Source organism: Hylobates moloch, unplaced genomic scaffold (assembly GCF_009828535.3).
Source record: "Hylobates moloch isolate HMO894 unplaced genomic scaffold, HMol_V3 SCAFFOLD_5, whole genome shotgun sequence".
In the NCBI taxonomy this organism is placed as follows: Eukaryota; Metazoa; Chordata; class Mammalia; order Primates; family Hylobatidae; genus Hylobates; species Hylobates moloch.
The window spans coordinates 11,897,605-11,912,977 of NW_026652280.1; the positions used below are offsets into that span (position 1 = coordinate 11,897,605).

The following is a 15,373-nucleotide window of genomic DNA, read 5'->3' on the forward strand; positions in this document are numbered from 1 at the left end:
ATCTTTGTTATATTTTTTATTTAGTCAAATACGTGTTTTTAATTTCACAGTAATGATTCTAATGATTTATTCTGGGAATGTTTAAAAACATGTCTAATTCTTCTTACATGTAAAGTCTTGAAAATATTTTCAGATAACTATTCATGATCTCTAGTGTCTTTTTTCTCCAACCAAAATAGCCTCAGATTCTTCTATTTTTTTTCTTTTAATGCAAGCATTTTTCATCATTCCAAATCATGATCGTTGTACTCTGTATATGGTCTTGTGTCTCTAAGTACCCCTTAAAATGCACTTCTCTGAACAAACAAAAACAGAACACTTAAAATCTAGTCTGAAGTGCAGTAGAACAAATTCTCTCCATTGACTACAACCTGTCTATCCTCTACCCTCTGCTACTCCACTGAAATTGTTCCTGTTAACATCATCAATGCCCTCATCTAATACAAAATCCAATGAATTCTCCATTGAAACAATGGTTATGCTCCCTCACTTTCCTGTGCCAGTGATAAAGTTACTCACTCTTAAATTTTCTCTTCCTCATTTTTCAGTTTCTGACACTCTCTTGATCTTTCTAGACCTGTAATTTCTTTGTGTTTTTCTTCATGAGATTCTGTTCCTTTTCTTGCTTTCTACATAATAATATCCTTCAAAGTTAGATCCTACAGACTTTTTGGTTATTTATCTACACACTCCCCTACATTATTTCACAAAGGAAATTTGACCGTGTCAATTCTAATTTATGATCCCGAATATATGTCTAGTTTGGCTCTTTGAATCCGTATTTTTAACCATTTATTAACTATCTCCTATTGATACTCATTCTTCAAACAACATAAAATAATGTATAATTTTCTCACTGAAAGATTGTCATTTATTCCAAAACAGAAAATGTGTGCAGGCTTGGAACAGGAAGAAGGAGCTTATGCTCTTTGAAGTCAGAATTGTAAAGGCAAAGAGAAGGAAGATTTTGGTTTTTCCACATACAACAGGTGAACAAATGTGAATTATTTTACACATAACCTGGCATAATAAATCAAGATTAGCTATGTGGTCTAGGAAATCTGAAACACTCAAGAAAGGGAAGATCTATCAATGTCAGAGTCTCAGCCAATGGTGGTGGGTGCATCTCCTCATCGTATGAAGGAGACACTGTCAGCAGTTTACCAGATACCTTCCTGTCCTGGATAGTTCTGTTTTGGGCATTTTACTTATAAAGTGTTTTACTTGAATATTCTTTTTTGTGTGATTTCATTTTTTAACATTTAAATTGCTAAAACATCTTGAAGTCATATTGGTTCCTAATGTATTTCCAAATGGTGGGTTAGTTGTAATATCATTTTTCAAAAATTTTGTCTTGAACCAATCATTAATGCCACCTTTATCTTGTATATATGTATGTGTTACCTACAGATATTTATTGTGTATATATGTATATATATTATGTATGTGTTACAAAGGAAGTGTTCTCACCTGCATATTGTTTAATTGCTCAAATTTCCATGTGATTAAGATTTACCATGGATTGGGCTCGGAGGCTCATACCTGTAATCCCAGCACTTTGGGAGGCTGAGGCAGGAAGATCGCTTGAGCCCACGAGTTCGAGACTAGCGTGAGCAACATAAAGAGATCATATCTCTACAAGAAAATAAACAAAATTAGCTGGGCACAGTGGCACGTGCCTGTCATCCTAGATACTTGGGAGGCTGAGGTGGGAGGTTAGCTTAAGCCAGGAAGGTCGAGGCTGGTGTGAGTCAATAGCACCCTGTGCCTGCCTCAAAATATATATATATATTATTTACATAACTATCACCTTTACCTAATAAAATGTGAGTTTTATTTAGTATGGATAAAGTGATTATGCTTTGCAATTTTAGAAGGCATTAGTACCTAGAAATCTGATCTATATACCATAATGCCACAATTTTGACCTGCCATTGCTTCTTCTACCCACAACTGTTGTTCTTGATAATCTATCTTCCTCTAAAAGAAAGAGTAATGGTTAAAACGTGGGGTCCTAAAGTTAAATTTCTCTTTAAAATAAAATTGGATTTCTAGCACCTATAGCCCAATTTCAATCATCTCCCCTCATTTTTCTGTAGCAAACATCAGCAAAATAGGGCATATGATTTACAGTATCAGGGTGAGAGGAAACATTAAAATTTGGATGCAAACTAAACTAGAATTATTGATCAAATAAAAGGAAGTATTCGTAAAACATTCTTATAATATAATGGGAATAAGTTGGTATTTCATTTTGAAACTCTTGTGTAAGTCTAGTTAGTAGTCCAGGACTATAAAAGCAGTCTTAGATTCAGGGCTATATCTCACGTCTTGCTCACATCAGTACACTTGGGGCAGAATAGAGTACAGACATTAAGATTAATACATAGAGCACATGGTCAATAATAGAAGCAACAGTTTTGATTATGAATAGAAGATAGAAAAGAGAATAAAACTAATTAGAAATACAAAATTCTGATACAAGATCAATTGAATATTTGGATTTGTTTGCTCCCCCAAAGAATCCATTGAAATTAAAATAAATTGATAAAAATTTTAAAGAATATATAAAGTCAAATTGGATGAGCTCCATATTTGTACCTGGTGCAAATCCAAAAATCAATTTAGAGATTCAGGTCTGACATGTGTTCATCAAACCTTTTCTTTTCTTCTTTTTCATTCAAAAGTTTGCAACAAAAACAACAAAAATGTGTGAGGTTTATTTATTTGGTCACTTCTAATTCATGTCGTTGTGCACATGATCATATATACAGTCAAGGAAAGGTCATTTTTTAAATCTTTCCTGCTGGATGTGATTCAGTTAACAGTCCCACAGGATTGGAAGCTACTCTTGCAGAAAGCAGGGGCATTTGCAAGTTGCGACTAAGGACAGGATATTAATCACAATTCAAAGTTGCATCTCAATGTACTTTTAAAATTTTCTCCTTCAAGGCTATATACATCTATGAGATTAAGAGAATAATTAATAGCTCATTATTTTTCAACAGAAATACTAAATATCATTTTTATTGAAAATAAAATCTAGTAGACCCTGGTAATACATTTCATATCCTTCATTCTATTTTCTAATTTCAAAAGTAAAAGTAAGTATTTAAAGCCACAGTTGTGCTTGATATTAATGTATGATGGCCATTGCACTTTTATTTCCTCTTTGTATTATATTTTAAATAGTGAATTATTTTTATAAGTCATAAAGTACTTGATAAGTATAATTACATACTAAACATTCCTGTTTTTATGTATTGTCCTAACAGAATTATGTAGTATCTGGTCATATAACTTGTAATATTTTAGTATGAATATATTGTTTATTTTGTCTCAGGTTATAATTAGTTTAGTAATAATTTGATATTGGAAATTCATCTATTTTTGTTACATATTTCACTTAATATTTTTACTCAAGTTCAAGATAGACATGCAAATGGGGAATAAAAAGAAATTAAAGAAGATCAAATCAAGTTGCTGTAATCTGGAGAAAAATCTATGAATTTGAATTCACTCTTTAATTATTTTTTCTACTTAGTGAGCCACTTCTGAAAAGCAGATTCATCCTTCTCATATAGAAATTCATAAGAAAGTTTATGTTTATTTCATAGGCAAGCACACTTCAACAGCAAACAAATAAGAAAATTATCTAATAAGATAGTAAGAATATTTTTGAATTGGAGATAGTCAATAATTGTATTTTTCTGCCAAGACTATTTATCAATACCGTTATAAAATCATTTTCAGTATCTGAGAATGTAATTTTCAACTTTAGTTAAAAATGCTCTGCTCATCTGAAAAATTAGGTTCTATGAAAATAACACTTTTCAATAGTATCACTTTATCATCATTTGGAGGAGCGTAAGCCAGTGTTACACATGTGTTTTCCTCTGATCTATCTTTGCAGATCTTGACGATGTTAGAATATATATATTCTGTCTAAGCATTTCTTGGCCAGTAATTAGACATTGATATGTTCCATGCTAGTAATGTAGGGAATAGGGCTGCTGCTTTTTGGGTTTACTTGAGTATACTTTGTGCTGTACAAATACGGCAATGGATAGTAAATAATTTGTATGAAGACCTTTAGTGTTGATTAACCTGTGAATAAGGGAACAACAATCAAGGACAAAAAAGACTAATTCTGTTATACATTTTGAGCTTTTGTAAAAAAAAATAATAATAATAAGATTGGCTGAATATACCTGAAAAATTTCTAATCTCCTTTACAATTTTTTAATTGTTTATCAAGCCTGTCTAGTAAAAATAATGCAGTTTCTGAATGTGGACATACTCAAGGTACCAAGATAAATACTTCCCAGAGGCATTCATTAAACAAACAAACAAACAAAAAACAAAACCAAAAAAACATCTTTTCACTTTGGGGGTACATGTGCAGGTTTGTTACATAGGTGTGTGCTTGTGTCATGGAGTTTTGTTGTACAAATTATTTTTTCATCCAGGTGTTAAGCCTAATACTCATTAGTTGTGTTTTTCCTGATCCTCTCCCTTTTACCTCCACCCTCTGATAGGCTCCAGTGTGTGTTGCTCCCGTTTACATGTTCATGTGTTATCATTTAGCTCTCACTTATAAGTGAGAACATGTAGTATTTGTTTTTCTTTTTCTGCACCACTTTGCTAGGGATACTGGCCACTGGCTCCATCCAAGTTCCTGCGAAGGACATGATTTGCTCTTTTTTATGGCTGCATAGTGTTCCATGGTGTATAAGTACAACATTTTCTTTACCCAGTCAATCATTGATGGGCATTTAGGTTGATTCCATGTCTTTGCTATTGTGAATAGTGCTGCAATAAACAGACACCTGTATATGTCTTTATTCTAGAACAATGTATTCCTCTGGTTATATACCCAGTAATGGGATTGCTGGGTCAAATGGTATTTCTGTTTTTAGGTCTTTGAGGAATCGCCACATTCTCTTCCACAATGGTTTAACTAATTTACATTCTCACCAAAGATGTATAAGCATTTATTTTTCTCTGCAACCTTACCAGTATCTGTTATTTCCTAACTTTTGAATAATAGTGATTCTGAGTGGTGTGTGATGGTATCTCACTGTGGTTTTGATTTGCATTTCCTTAATAATCAGAAGATGTTGAGCTTTTTTTCATTTGAGTGTTGCCCGCATCTATGTCTTCTTTTGCAAACTGTTCATGTCCTTTGCCCAATTTTAATGTGTTCATTTTTTCTTGTAAATTTCTTTAAGTGCCTTGTAGGTGCTGGATATTAGACCTTTGTAGGAGGCATGGTTTGCATAAATTTTCTTCCATTGTGTGGGTTGTCTGTTCACTGTGTTGATAGTTTCTTTTTCTCTGCAGAAGCTCTTTAGTTTAATTAGAACCCATATGTCAATTTTTGCTTTTGTTGCAATTGCTTTTGGTGTATTAGTCATGAAATCCTTGCCCATTCCTATGTCTTGAATGGTATTGCCCATTCTTTTTATTGGCCTTAATAACAAAAATATTAATTGCAATAATTTTATTCTCATTTTACAATAAATAATATTTTAAATAAGAGAAGTGAAGTAACTTGCAAATTGTGACACAAGATTTTGTCAGTCAATCTGGTGCCATTTCTTTCTACTATACTCTTGTATTGCTTCCCAAAGTAACCAGGTTCTCCTATTAGGAAACACCCAAACACAGGTACACACAGTGAGATGCACACTCACACAAATCTATTCCTATACAGTATAACCCCAGTTCCTGTTTTTCTACACATTGTTAGGTTTCTTCCCTGCTATATAAACTTCTAATTTTAGTCATCACAGAGATGGATTTGAGACTGATTTCCTGTCTCCTCAGGTGTAGCACATGATCGAAGCCTTCTTCCTTGGCAATAATCATTGTCTCAACAATTGGCCTTCTATGTGGCAAGCAGCTGGACCTAGACTGATCCCCTGGTGTTTTAGTAACTTATTCTGTTTCACTGGTCTGTAAGTCTGTTTTTGTACCAGGACCATGCTGTTGTGGGTACTGTAGCCTTATGGTATAATTTGAAATCTGGTAATGTGATGCTCCTGGCTGTGTTTTTTGCTTAGGATTGCTTTGGCTATTCAGGCTCCTCTTTGGTTCCACATAAATTTTAGAATTTTTTTTCTAAATCCATGAAAAATGCTGTTGATAGTTTGATAAGACTAGTGTTGAATCTGCTACCTTTTACCATGTACAAACATTAACTCAACATGAATTAAATATTTAAATGTAAGATCTCAAGCTATAAAAATCACAGAAGAAAACAGAGAGAGTACCATTCTGGACATGAACTTTTGCAAAGAATTCAAGACTAAACCCTCAAAAGAAATTGCATCAAAAACAAAAATTGATAAGTGGGACCTAATTAAACTAAAGAGCTTCTGTACAGCAAAAGAAACAATCAACAGAGAAATCAGACAACCTACAGAATGGGAGAAATTATTCACAAGCTATACATCTAACAAAGGTCTAATTATCCAAAATCCCCAAGGAACTTAAACAGCTTAACAAGTAAAATAAATAGCATATTAAAAAGTGGACAAAGGACATGAACAGTTACTTCTCCAAAGAAGCTATGTAAGTGATTAATAAACATATAAAAATGCTCAACATAACACAATCATCAGAGAAATGCAAATCAAAATTACAGTGAGATATTATCTCACAAGAATCAGAATGGCTTCACATCAAAGTCAAAAATAACAAAGGCTGGCAAGGCGGTGGATAAAAAGGAGTGTTTACATAATGTTGGTGGAAAAGTATATTAGTTCAGCCACTGTGAACAGCATTTAGAAAATTTCTCAAAGAACCAAAATAGAGCTAACGTTTTACTCAGCAATCCCAATACTGGATATCTACACAAAGGAAAATAAATTGTTCTACCAAAAAGACACATACATGTATTACGTATGTTCACTGCAGCACTACTCACAATAATAAAGAAATTAAATTAACCTTAGTGCCCATCAGTAGTAGATTGACTAAAGAAAATGTGATGCATATTCACCATGGAATACTATACAGTCATAAATATATATATATATTTAACATATATATTTATATATATAGAATCTATATATATATAGAATCTATATAGAATATATAAATATATAGAATATATATAGAATATATATGAATATAATATAGAATCTATATATAAATATATATTATATAGAATATATATAAATATATATAGAATATATATAAATATATATATAGAATATATATATAGAATATATAAATATATATATATATATATTCTTTGGAGAAATGTGGCTGCAGCTGGAAGCCATCATCCCAAGCACAGTAACAGAAAACTAAATGCTGCATGTTCTCACTTATAAGTGAGGGCTAAACACTGGGTACATGTGAATAAAAAGATAGAAACAGTAGACTCTGGTTACTACTAGAGGAGAGCAAGTGCTGATAAACTACCTACTGGGTACTATGTTCACTACCTGGATGATGGGATAATTCGTACTCCAAACCTCAGCATCACATGATATAAAAACTGTGCACACATCCACCCTGAATCTAAATAAAATTTGAATTTTTAAAAATGAGCCGTGGTTGGTAATGATTGAATTGTAGTAAAAGCCACGAATCTTGGTTCCATCCACAGTTGAATTAAAGGCAGTTCTACTGTCTCTAGGAACCAATTATATATAGTAGGACTAGGTGCTCATACAAGTTGCATATTCTCTGAGTGCTGTTTACTGCACCTCATGTTCCTTCTCTGAAAAATAAGATACTGAACATTAAGATTTCTACATGCCTTTATACTCTAAAACATCTGATTTCCTTCTGATATCTTAATTTGAAAGAAAAAATTGTCATATATTTTTCATTTATTCCACTCACATTTACATTTCTGAGAAAAGTTCTCATATAAATGTATAATAAAAAAAGTCATATTGGAAAAAAAGAATCTTTGAAAAAATTTAAATTTCCAAGCAGAGATCAAAACTTGTTTAAATTCCTGTGGTGTCACCCTTCATATCCTTTAAAAATATACTTTAATAATTAAGAAAAATGTATGCAAGACTGAAATACATGGTACAATGTATACCTTAATTAAATGAGAATAAAACTCTTTAAAAATAGCAAAATGTTGAGTATTCGTATTCAGGGCACAGAGAAGGTGCAACTCAATCCTGCACCACTGGCTCCCCCACAGCATCTAAGAGGGTCCAGCTTACTAAGACTTTTCAGAGCTTCAAGATATGCTCATTGTAATTGAGATGCACTAGAAAACATTATGTGTTATCCTTTAGGCCTAAAATATATCTGCCTCAGTATAGTGTATCTATAATAGATGCTTTATGGGTCATTGTATATTTATTCACTCTACCTCACTAACCTTACAGCTATCCATACCTGGCATGCTGACAAATATTTAATGTATTGGCTAGAGTTCTGTTCAAACTAATGTCTACATTGAATTTATATAAGCAAAATATTCTAAATATATGCTGCTTACATAACAGAAAAAACTATACAAACTAACATTGCAAAGGTATTCAAAATAGTGCATATATATACATATATACGACATAGATACGTATATGTGTGTTTATTTATAAATACACATTTAAAGCCTTGAGAGTTCCTTAATAATAAGGCTATATATATTCATGTTTAAAACCCTGAAGATTCTTTAATAATAGGGGTAGCCCGAGAGCTAGGAAGTTAAATTTGGCTCAGATTTATCATCTTGAATGATAATGGCATACTTATCTGAAGCTTTACTAAGCCTCCTGGATATTTAAGATGTGCTAGAGAATCTCTCAACAGTAGACATTAATTCCCTCCCCCTGACTCTCCTACACAAAAACTGTTCTGAAGGAAGAATGTTGTTTTATTTTCTATTGCCAGCAGTGCTTACAGATACGAGGAGAGAAACCTCTCATCAAACTGCAACTGCGAGAGGAATTATTTTTCCAAAAGAGCATTTTCTGTTGTCCAACCATCCATTTTGCCCTTTACAACAATCGTTCAAAAACTTTGTACAGCCTTAGGAGTCTTTGGTCCTGGGTAGGAAAGAAATATTTATTAATACATAGATGTGCCCTAGATGAAAGCTTAACGTCTTTAGCCTGAGTGCCTAAAAGAATTATGATACATCATTGATTTCCATATACATAACTAATTTTCAAAACCCCTTAGACATTTTTAAGCTTGCACTGCAAAACATTAACTATAGTGTCATAGTGTTTCTTGAAGTACTATTTACAGGATAGAATCTTGGCAATTTAAGAGCCTTTTCTTACTATCTCTATTCAATAGCAATCCTCTTTAGTCTCACTTTGACATGAGACTAGTATTCATGGCCCTAGCTATTTTCCTCCTCACTCTCATATTATTACCTCCTCTATGTTTCTACAATGGGAAACTATGCCATTATTACTATAAAACAAACAAAAAAAAGTTTGGAGATGTATGCTGCTATGAGACATCAATACAAAAACTCAAGTGAGCAGATAAACATAATACAACTTTAATAGAGGATAATTTTACATGTAATTTCAGCCATGTAACCCTCAACTATACAGCACGTTACTATCAGTGCAAGAGGTTCATTTTTATTCTCTCCTAGTTAACCCCTTCCTTGAAATTCAAATACTATTTTGGTGTCTGCCATTATGGAGTAGAATTGCTTGCTCCTGAACACAGTATTAACAAAATAATAATGTATATTCTCATTTTTCCTGGCTTCTCTTGCTCAGTATTGTCAGTGAGATTTATTCATATTAATGCTATATCAGTAGTTCACTGTTTTTTATTAATGTTAGTGTAATATTCAATTATATAAGTAGGCCACAAAGTGTATCATTTTTTTTCTTCACTTTTTGTTTTGGCTATGACCTGCAATACCGTGCCAAGTGGAAATGATGATTGCAATTATCAGAGATTTCCTGAACAAAGAAAACCACTCCGTATTTTCGCACTGATTATAATCTTACCTATATTTTAGACACTGTATTTCAGTTTAATGAAGTTCTCTTTTATTCAGTGTCAGTTGAAAAATTTTAGAATAAAAACATTTTGAAATCATTAATTTCTTATTCTGCTTTCACTAAGATGATAATTTATTTTTTTCTATATCCTGCTCATTGCAAATTATCCTGATTGTCTCTGTTAAAAACATTACGTGCTTAAAACAAATCTTACTGACCATGATACAACATCCATTTTGTATACACTGTATGTGATCATTTTCCTTAGAATTTTTGGTTTGGAATTTATAGCAATATAGACTTATGAGCATGTAGTTTTCTTTAATTTAATTTCCTTGGCAGGTTTTGTTATAAATATTGTAATACATCCCTTCTAAAATATGTGGGAACATCTGTCATTATCTATTTTTTGGGAACTTTAAAGTTTGGAATTTTTTTTCTTTAAAGGTAATAATATAAATTTAAAGGAATAATTTATCAGTGATTATCTCATCTTGACACATAGCTCTTTGAAGAGAAGGAAAAAAATACTGTTAATTTTTATTATATTTATGCTATTCATGATGAATATATTTTTATTTTCATTAGGTTTAGGTCTTCTCTATTCAATTTATTTTCTATTTGTTCCACTTATTCTTTTTTCTTTTATTTCTCATTCAAAATGTTTTATTAAGATTAACCACATATTTTCATTCTTTTCTATTTCTGTGAAGATTGTCTTTGCTATTTTTATTGGAATTGCATTGAATCTGTAGATTGCTTTGAGTAGTAGGAGCATTTTAACAATACTAATCATCCTAATCCAGGAGACTAAATTGGGAGGATTGCTTGAGCCAGGGTGGTAGAGGCTGCAGTGAGCCAAGATTGAGCGACTGCACTCTACCCTGGGCATCACAGTGAGACCCTTTTGCCAAAAAAAAAAAAAAAATTGTATTTAACAGGAAAAATACATTTTTTAGACAGATTGTAGAGCACAGTGTCTATAATTACTAATAGTATACTGGAAATTTCTAACTTCCTAACACATTAATTTCAAATGTCCTCTCCACCAAAAAAAAGTATATGAGGTAATAGATATCTTGATTAATGTGATTTAATTATTCAACTTTGTATACATACATCATAACATCTACTTTTAACATCCATATATGTATAACTATAGCTTATAAGTTATAATAAAATTAATATATATTTTGGATATTAACTTCTTGTCAGATGTATAATTTGCAATTTTTTTCTTATTTCATAAGTTCTCTCTTCAACCTGGTAATTATTTTCTTTGCTGTGTAGATGCTTTTCAGTTTGATGTAATTTCATTTGTCTATTTTTGCTTCCATTGGGAAATTTTTGGGGTCAAATCTAAAAAATTACTCTCCAGGCCAATGTCATATAGTTTTTCCCCTATATATTTTTCTAGTACTTTTATAGTTTCAGATCTTTAATCCATTTTGACATGATTTTTGTATATATTGCGAGATAGAGTCCATTGTTCTTCTTCCACATGTGTATAAAAATCAGTGGGTCAAAGAAAAAATCAAGATGAAAATCAAAAACTATCTTTGAAAAAACAAAATGAAAACATAACATGGCAAATTTTGGATGCAGGAGAAGCAGTTCTATGAGGGAAATTTACAACACAAAAAAAGTCTAAGTGAAGAAAAGTTTTAAATAAACAACCTAATGTTGCCCCTCAAAGAACTAATACAACCATTAACAAAGTGCAATTAGCAAGGAGAAGGAAATAATAAAGTTCAGAAAAGAAAAGAATGATATAGATAATAGAAAATCAATACAAAAGAGCAATGAAACTAGGAGTTATCTTTGTGAAAAACAAAAAAAATGATAAACCTTTAGCTAGACTAACAAGACAAAAAATGAGAAGAGATAAATACAATCAGAAATGAAAAGAAGATATTTCAACTGAAACTGCAGAACTACAAAGGATCATAAGAGATTGCAGTGGACAATTATACACTAACAAATTAGATTACCTAAAATAAATGGAAAATTCCTAGACATAAACAACCTGACAAGATTGAATCATGAAGAAATAAAAAACTGAATAAACCTGTAACTAGCAAATAGATTGAATTAGTAATTTAAGATATTTCAAGAGATAAAAGCCTAGAACCAGATGACTTTACTGGTGAATACTTCCAAAAATTTTAAAAGGATTTAACGCCAATCCTTCCCAAACTCTTCCAAAAAATTGAAGAGGAGGGAATATTTCCAAGCTCATTATACAAGTACAGCATTATCCAGATACTATAACCAGACAAGGCACTACAACCTTAATAAACACAAATGCAAAAATCCTCAACAGAAGATCACTCACTATGACCAAGTGTGATTTATTCCTAGGATGCAAGGATAGTTCAAGATATGCAAATCAATAGCTGTGATGTAGCACATTAACACCATGTAGGGTAAAAATCATTTAATCATCTCAATAGAAGCAGAAAATAATATTTGACAAAATTCAGCATTTTTGATAAAAACTTTCAAAAATTAGGCATAGAAAGAATGTACTTCAGTATAATAAAAGCCACATATGACAAATCCACAGTTAATGGTGAAAAATCGAAAGCTGTTCCCGTGATATCAAGAACAAGAAAAGAAGGCCCATTCTTACCTCTTTTGTTCCACACAGTATACATGCCATTGCCAGAACAATTAGGCAGGAGAAAGACATAAAAGGCATTCAAATAGAAAAGGAAGTAGTGAAACTGTCATTTACTGACAAGGCAATATATATAGAAAGACATTAAAATGCCACCAATAAAACTGTTAGATCTAATAAACAAATAGTAAATTTGCAGGATACAAAATCAGCACACAAAAATCAGTAGCATTTGTATACACTAACAATGAACTGTCCAAAAGTAAATGAAAAAAAGTTTCATTAAAAATGGCTACAAAAATACTCAGAAATAAGTAATATTACAAAGACCATAATAAAGACCTTAATTATATATATGGTGTTTTAATTTAATTAATCATTATAATTCAGATCTTTAATCCATTTTGACATGATTTTTGTATATATTGTGAGATAGGGTCCATTGTTCTTCTTCCACATGTGTATAAAAACCAGTGGGTCAAAGAAAAAATCAAGATGAAAATCAAAAACTATCTTTAAAAGAACCAAAGTGAAAACATAACATGTCAAATTTTGGATGCAGCAAAAGCAGTCCTAAGAGGGAAATTTACGACAGAAAAGTCTATGTAAATATATTAAATATATATATTAAATATATAACCTATTATAGTCTAATATAGTCTATTAAATATATAATCTTAAAAATTTAGTAGAAACATAGAATAAAGTATTTGTTGTAAGTCTTCTATTACCATTATAATATCTCGACTTAAGTCTTAGGTAGAATGTTTGCATGCATTTCACAGGTGACATTAAAACATATCAACTGTGACTACAAAATTTGTTTTAAAACCAACTTAAAAATATTTTTTCCATTTTAATCACCCCATGTCAAAATGTTTTTTATTTTACATTTCCTAATTTTCCCTTGTTCTAATGTTCTAAACTCCCATCCTTTGATTTTTAATTTTTTAACCTAAATTAGAATAGTGTAATTTGTCTTTAGCAAAACATCTATGCAAAGATAATAGTAATAAATACTAATAAATTCCTTCAACGTCTTGCTAAGATCTCCTGCACACAAATGGAGTGTCCTAAGCAGTTAACTGTAAGCAAGATTAATTTATACAAGAAGCACTTATAAAATATTATCTAGAAATTAACTAATCTACAATGTCAGATTTGCTACGCATGGTAATTAGTGCTATTAGAGAAATTCACATGCAGACGAACAAAGACTTATCAGGAGGATTAAAGTAGCTACTCTATAAATGTGGAATCGTGTTCTCTAACATATTTTTTAAATTATTATGCAATTACTTTAACTTTGAAATGTGACTCAGAAGTCTGAATTGTTTTAATATTACAGTTACGTACTCAAATCTAAACAAAATTCAGTTACTTTATTGAAAGTCAATAGACAATGATGAACTAAACACTTGCATTTTATAATCGCTGTGGTGTAAACGAAGCTTCACAAATATTTATCAGGCTTTGAGTTTAAAAAGTAAAAATGTTTAAATCATTAAAAGAATAGTTGAAGGCTGTGGCACAGTCTTGAATCTTAAATTCTTTAAATATAGCATTACCGTGACTAAATATCTTCATAATTAATGAGACAAAAAAGAGACACTTTTATTTACCTAGAATTATCACTATTCATATCATTTTGAAATTATCTGTGTTATTTTATTATTAATTTACCAGAGTTCATTTTACACTATGGCTGATATATCCCTAAACACTTCAGCACACAAGTACATATTTTATTGTGTGGTTAGAGATGATAGCTCTGACAGATGTAACCTATCAAATTATTGAAATATTTTAGATTAAACCTTAAATGAATGATTCTGCAATTATACAAGTCTAGACATTTAGTAAGAAATTCTATACCATTATTTTTGGCATTATAAATAGTATTACTTAAAGGTGGGAAACTGGTTATTGTTAAAAATTTCGGACTCAGCAGAATAAACTTATTAATCTTTGTTGATTGAACAGAATAAATCTATTGATCATTGTAGAGTACAATTATAGACATTTTAAAAAGGTAAAAGTGGTTTTGATCATCTTAACATGGCAAAATGCTGTAAAATTTATGCAACATGATACAATTATGAAACAACGGTAAAGATGGATTAAATATTTCTGAAATAATATTTGAGATACGTACCACAAGTTTTAGGAAGATTCAGTAAAAAATGAATTGCAAAATACGCTATACGGCCAGACGTTTATTTGGAAGTAAACTGAGAAATAGTAACTAACTTATTGTTACTATCAACATAGGTTATACAAAAAAGAAAACTTTAAAATATGACAATGAATGTGAAATAAAGAGTATTGCAAGGGAGCATCTAATATTATGTAGAAAGATTCATATTTTTCATGATTCTACTGAGTCCTTTTGAAGGACAGAGTCAGTATGAAAGATTATCTTCCTAAGAAAGAAGTAAATAGAAAACTCTTCACAGTCCTGCAGTGCAAACAGAATGCAGAGACAGCTGGGTGTCATACAAAAAGGGTGCTTAGAGTCAGAAAGTGGCAGGATGCAGAAAACTAAAGAGAAGGAATTTCCTGATTTTCAGTGATAGGCAGCAAGCATTCATTTTAGAACGCTGGAAGAATAATTACTCTATTAAAAAGAAGTAAGAATATCCTGGGATGATGGCTAATTCAGTCTATTAGAAATAAAACAAGGTTGTAAAGCCTCCTCAAAATTTCACGAAGTATGGATAATAAGAGGGAAAAACAGATCCAGAATTAGGCAGACCAATGGTAAAATTCTTAATCGCGACTAACTGGAGCTTTTTTT

At 31.3% G+C, this 15,373-nt stretch overlaps 1 long non-coding RNA gene across 5 annotated transcripts in view; it reads right to left on the reverse strand.

Annotated features, from left to right (window-relative positions):
- Positions 1-15,373, reverse strand: part of LOC131383432 (uncharacterized) — a 122,243-nt gene that overhangs the window by 4,605 nt on the left and 102,265 nt on the right. The window contains exon 6 of one of the 5 annotated variants that reach the window (XR_009213444.1): positions 8,885-9,029. The exons of the other annotated variants lie outside the window; for them this stretch is intronic. This is a non-coding gene — a long non-coding RNA (uncharacterized LOC131383432). The remainder of the gene's footprint in view (positions 1-8,884; positions 9,030-15,373) is intronic. 5 annotated transcript variants of the gene reach the window in all.